The 5,861-nt window shown below is 37.9% G+C and overlaps 1 long non-coding RNA gene across 1 annotated transcript; it reads left to right on the top strand.

Annotated features, from left to right (window-relative positions):
- The first annotated feature begins 1,065 nt into the window (after window positions 1–1,065).
- On the top strand, window positions 1,066–2,177 carry LOC144712071 (uncharacterized). The gene is made up of 2 exons (XR_013583725.1): window positions 1,066–1,613; window positions 1,855–2,177. It is a non-coding gene; the product is annotated as an uncharacterized LOC144712071 (long non-coding RNA).
- The last annotated feature ends 3,684 nt before the right edge of the window (window positions 2,178–5,861 follow it).

Here is a 5,861-nt window from a genome sequence, read left to right as displayed (position 1 = left end):
ACATAGAGAAAGGGAGAGGGGGATACAGAGAGAGAGAGAGAGAAAGGGAGGGAGAGAGAGATACACAGAGAGAGAAGATAGAGAAAGGGAGGGAGGGAGGGAGGGAGAGATACACAGAGAAAGAAGAGAGAGATGCACAGAGAAAGAGGGAGAGAGAGAGAGAGAAAGGGAGGGAGAGAGAGAGAGAGAGAGAGAGATACACAGAGAAAGAGGGGGAGAGAGAGAAAGGGAGGGAGAGAGAGATACACAGGGAAAGAGGGAGAGAGAGAGAGAAAGGGAGGGAGAGAGATAGAGAGAGAGATACACAGAGAAAGAGGGGAAGAGAGAGAAAGGGAGGGAGAGAGAGATACACAGAGAAAGAAGAGGAGAGAGAGAGAAAGGGAGGGAGAGAGATAGAGAGAGAGATACACAGAGAAAGAGGGGGAGAGAGAGAGAGATACACAGAGAAAGAAGAGGAGAGAGAGAAAGGGAGGGAGAGAGATACACAGAGAAAGAGGGAGAGAGAGAGAGAGAAAGGGAGGGAGAGAGAGATACACAGAGAAAGAGGGGGGAGAGAGAGATACACAGAGAAAGAGGGGGAGAGAGAGAGAGAGAATGGGAGGGAGAGAGATACGCAGAGAAAGAGGGGGAGAGAGAGAATGGGAGGGAGAGAGAGATACACAGAGAAAGAGGGGGGGAGAGAGAGAAAGGGAGGGAGAGAGATACACAGAGAAAGACGGGGAGAGAGATACACAGAAAGAGATACACAGAAAAAGAAGAGAGAGACAGATACACAGAGAAAGAGAGAGACAGACAGACAGAAACACAGAGAGAGAGAGAGATACAGTGAGAGAGACAGATACACAGAGGAAAAAAAGAGAGAGAGAGAGATACACAGAGAGAAGAGAGAGAAAGAGAGAGATACACAGAGAAAGAAGAGAGAGAAAGAGAGACAGATACATAGAGAGAGAGAGAGAAAGAGAGATACAAAGAGAAAGAGAGAGAGAGATATACACAGACAAAGAAGAGAGAGAGATATACAGAGAGAGAGAGATGTGACTCCTATTTGTCTTAATTACTCTTGGGATTATACTGAGTTTCTGCAGGATTCAACTCCCGGTTTGATCGACTGTACTTCGCTCTTCCCTTCTCTCTTATGCTTCTTTCTTCATGTCCCCCCATTCATTCTCTCTTCTTCTCTCCCCACATCTTCCGCTTCCCTCCCTCCCATCGCCCCGAATTCTCTATCAAACGACGAGAATTCCCTCTTAAACAAGCGCCATGTCTTCCTTGCTCTCTCTCGACTGCGTCGCTCCCGCCGTTTCTCCCCCCCCGCCCTCCTCTCGCTGCCACGGCCTCGACCTCCTCGCCATGGCCGCGCTCTGCGTCGTGCGAGACTCGGAGAGCGAAGAACACGTCGACCCGAGCGAGATCGACTCGCCATCGTCCAAGGACAGCGATCGCCACACCAGCGAAGACGCCGAGTTAGCAGCAGCAGCCGACCCTCCGTCTGCGAATACAGCCGTAAAGAGAAGAAGTGCGACGAGAAGAAGAACTGCGCTTCCCCACAAATTCCAAGACTCTGTTCTTCAGCCTTGGAAGCGGAGGAGCAGGCCGCGCCGCCCATGACTGAGGTTTCTATCTCATCCATCTCTCTCTCTCTCTCTCTCTCTCTCTCTCTCTATACACACGTACCAAGATCGGAATGTGAATACGCAGGGAGCTTCCGGGGGAGTTTTCTCATGTGGGTTTTGGATTTTTCCAGTGTTTTCTCCCGGAACGAATGAATCTGATGTTCTTCTTCGGCTGTTCTTGAGAATAATAATAATCTTCGCTTGGAGTTGTGTTGATTCTTGGAACGACGTTTATGCGCAGCGGTGTGGATCTTTTGTCCTCCGGCGGAGCAAACTTCTGATGAATCCTCCGGCAGTTCATACATGATCTTCGTTCCTTAAAGCACGATCTTTCGGCGAGGGAGCGACTGGTTAGAACTGGGATAGACCCAAATTTTGACGATCTTCTCTTCATCTTTTTTCCATCCTCTCTTTTGACGATCTCCTCTTCGTCTCTTTCCCCTCTCTCTCTCTCTCTCTCTCTCTCTCTCTCTCTCTCTCTCTTGTTTTTGGCGTGGCTGCTGCTGTTCTCTGCCGCATTAATGGTCATCTCCTGGGAAGATCATCCCTCCACTTGTGCTGTAATGCTGTTGTGTTCCCCCCTCTGTGGAAGGTTTTTCCTTAATCTCATCCAAATCAATTTCATCTGCTTGTTTGATGTATAGGCAAACGGCGATGCCAGTCTTTACTCTCCCTATCTACATCTGTGGAAGAAACTACACTAAATTAGTGATGTTAGGTGGCTGACTAACAAAAATATTAAGGGGAGCCTTAAGATATCACCTGAGAATTCTTTTTGAAATTTTCACAAGTGTATCATGGTGCATTGGAAATTCACATGTATCCCTGATTTTGATAGTGGACTTCCTACTCAATATCGGGCATCTTATATTATATAAATATTTCAATGAACATAATTTATCATACTATATCTGTATTTGAACAAACGAAATAACCACAAGAATATTATAAAGATAAAATTCTAATTTAGTTAACAATTAGCGGTCAATTTCTCAATGTCTGTAAATGAAATTCGAAGCACAACGGGTGGCTTAAATAGATGATAAGCCTAAAATTGCGTGTAAATATGTCATTGATTTGACGTTTAGACTTAAACAATAAAATTTATAAATACCCTTTGACAACTAAATATAGAATATAGAGCACGCAGTGGGTCGAACCACAGGGAGGCAGCAAGTAAGAATTTTTATCCAATTTTTATGAATTAATTCAAAGATGAATAAATTTTGCAATTAATAAACCTTAATTATGCTTAATAATGTTTTTAATTAATCAAAGTCAAGTAAAAAACTTAATTTTCATTGTAAATATTTCGGTTAAAAAGCTCAAGATAGAATTATTTCAATTATAAGATCAGATTACTTCGGATTATTAATTTCCCAATTATTATAAAATTTTAAGACAACTTTTATGAATTAAAATTGGGAATTTAATAATCAAGAAAGATATTTTTAAATTGGACTTCAAGATGAATGAATTTTAGAATCAAATTTTTTTTTGGGTTTTTTATATATTAAATTAAATTTCTAATCAATAAACATTGAAATCTAGAGAGATAAACTAGACAAATTAACCTAGAAATATAAAGTGAAGAAATTGGGGAAAAGGTGAAATCCGACCCTAAATTAAAAATCTAATAATGCAGAAATATTCCAAATTGATGTAGAATTAAAGATTAAAAACCAGATCTTGAATCAAAATCAAAATGCAATGCTAATTTCATTCAAAACCACTTCTAGGGCATGTACATTTCGCCCATACCTTGGCGTTTTAGAATCGTTCAAGAAGAATGTTGAAATACAAATCAGAAACTTACAGATTTGAGTGCAAAATCAAGAACTGTCGACTTCCAAAGCAATTCTTGTGTCCTTCCTGGCCAAATCCTTGGAGAGAGCTTCAAAAAGTAAATTTCGCCCTTTTCCAGACCTCTATTTAAAGATCCAACCATAGGGAATGTAGAGGGGAAAAAGAAAAACACGCTCTCAAAATTTCAGCCCAATCAAGATATCAAGGTTTTACTGGCGCTTGATCTCCACCGTTGGATCTTTTATCTCTCTTCAAAATATCTCAAAAATTGGCATTTTCTGATTGGTCGGCATTATTTTTCTCGTTTTTCGCCTTCTCGGATCATGTTCTAACATGTGGTTGTCCGCCTTCGCCGCCCGCAATGATTGGAAAGCGATTCCTTATTTAAATGGCTATAAAAATGTCACGTCACCCGTCAGCGCCATTAAAAAAAAACAAGTACAGTGGTAAGATTACCGCTATTAATAATATTCTCTAATCGATTTCTGCGAGCATTTAATGTACGCGGAAAATCAAAAAGCGGCCTGTCTCTTTTTTTTTTAAACTCACATGGAATCGATTACCGCGTGCATTAAATGCACGCGGCTACTCGATTCCGCATACGAGGAATATATGTATAGATGCGAAATTGATTCTCGCGTGCATTATATGCATGCGGTTATCGATTACTCGGTCAATGATTAGGCGAAATAAAGAGGAATGTATTTTTTTCCTCGTCGACTGCGCCACATAATAAATATTTTCGAACTAATGATTGGCTCGTTATGGCATCGCGATTTGCGACGCCATAATGAACCAATAATGCTCATTCTCTCTTTCTAATCGATTTAAATAATATTTATCCACTTATTCCCCCGAATGACGTGGATGCCCCTTGATATATATAAAAATATATTATAAAATGCCAAATAAATAGAATATGTATTATTTAAATATATAAAAAATCATTTCTTGGCTATAGAATGGTCAAAAAATTATATAAAAATATGGGAAAAATTCTAAAAAAATAGGAAATCCCTTACCAACCTTTAGTCGAGTATTTAAAACCCTGTAAAAAACATTTATTCAATGAAATAAAGTTAAATACCCTGTAAAAAATGATAAAAAATTAAAAATAATAGTAAAATCAAAGTGTAAGTCATTATTCTTCATTTTTATATGATAACATGAAAATATGATCATAAAAGCACATAAATAAAATGTAAAATTCATCAATTAATCCTGTTAATTTGCAAGTTATCAATATACTTATTTCATAGGTGAGGATGCCACAAATTATGATAAATGGATTTCAACAAATACCCAAATGTGTATCATGACAGAGAACATTATTGAAACTTGTATCATGCGGAAAAATACTATAATAATATTAACAATGCACATGGTGATCGATGTTAATAGTAAAATTTTAGGATTTTTTATTATAGTCAATTATAGGGATTGATGAAGAACTAAACATTACAGATCCTCAATCAAATGGTACTGTAAGAATCACACACTTGAGTTATATGTGGTACATCCTTTCATGCTGACATCTGCCACCGTATAACCTTACAAGAGTCTTCAGAAAACAAAATAGGCACAAAATGGTTGTATTTAGCGCCACATTTACTCTGAAATAATCTCCTAAATCAACAAAAATGTGACTAAAAATAAATCATTTAGTTTGAGTTTAAAATGAAGCAGTATCTGAAATATCACGGTACCATAACCATCGAGTATTTTTCAATAGTCATAAGAAGCTGCATGTATTTTCACTGAATGGGTCACCTCGATAGTCAAAAAAAATCTGGGAAGTGACATTAGAAAACACTATGTTATCCATTGTCATCTTATACCTAAAATTATAAAACACTATGTTATCAAAGCTCAGGGCCATTACTTTCCCATGGAAGGATGGACCATGATGTAGATCTTCATTTTATTATTTTCCGTTGACACATGTACCAAGGGAAGTGAAGTGGATGAAAGCTTAACAAGAGAACATGAACTAAACCTTGGAGGAGGAAAAAAGTATGTCATGGAAAAATCATCCGAATGTCTTCTATTTGGTATTTGATATTTTCATTGAAGGTAAAATCCTGCCAAATAGAAAGGGGCAAGTGCAGGAAATATTAATGAATAAAAACTATGCGAATTACTAATATCCTGTTATATAATTAAGGATTATAAATATATAAATTAGAGAAAAATATCTTATGAATAGATGAAGAAATGGGAAAAAGGAAAGGAGAAAATCCTAAACAGCATAGAAGGTAGTGATGATAGAGTGTATCTACTCATCTCTCCTCTTGATGTTAGACATAATTTGGTTATTGAAATTTAGGAGTTATTAACTTGATAGATCAATAAAGAAAACATATGTCATTTTATTTTATGACGATATGTCAGGACATTTTGCAATTCGAATTTCATAAATAAGTTATTTAGTTGAGTTTATGT

This window comes from Wolffia australiana, chromosome 14 (genome assembly GCF_029677425.1).
Source record: "Wolffia australiana isolate 7733 chromosome 14, ASM2967742v1".
Classification (NCBI taxonomy): Eukaryota; Viridiplantae; Streptophyta; class Magnoliopsida; order Alismatales; family Araceae; genus Wolffia; species Wolffia australiana.
The sequence above is the reverse complement of the archived record's forward strand: the minus strand, read 5'-3'. Positions and strand labels throughout refer to the sequence as shown.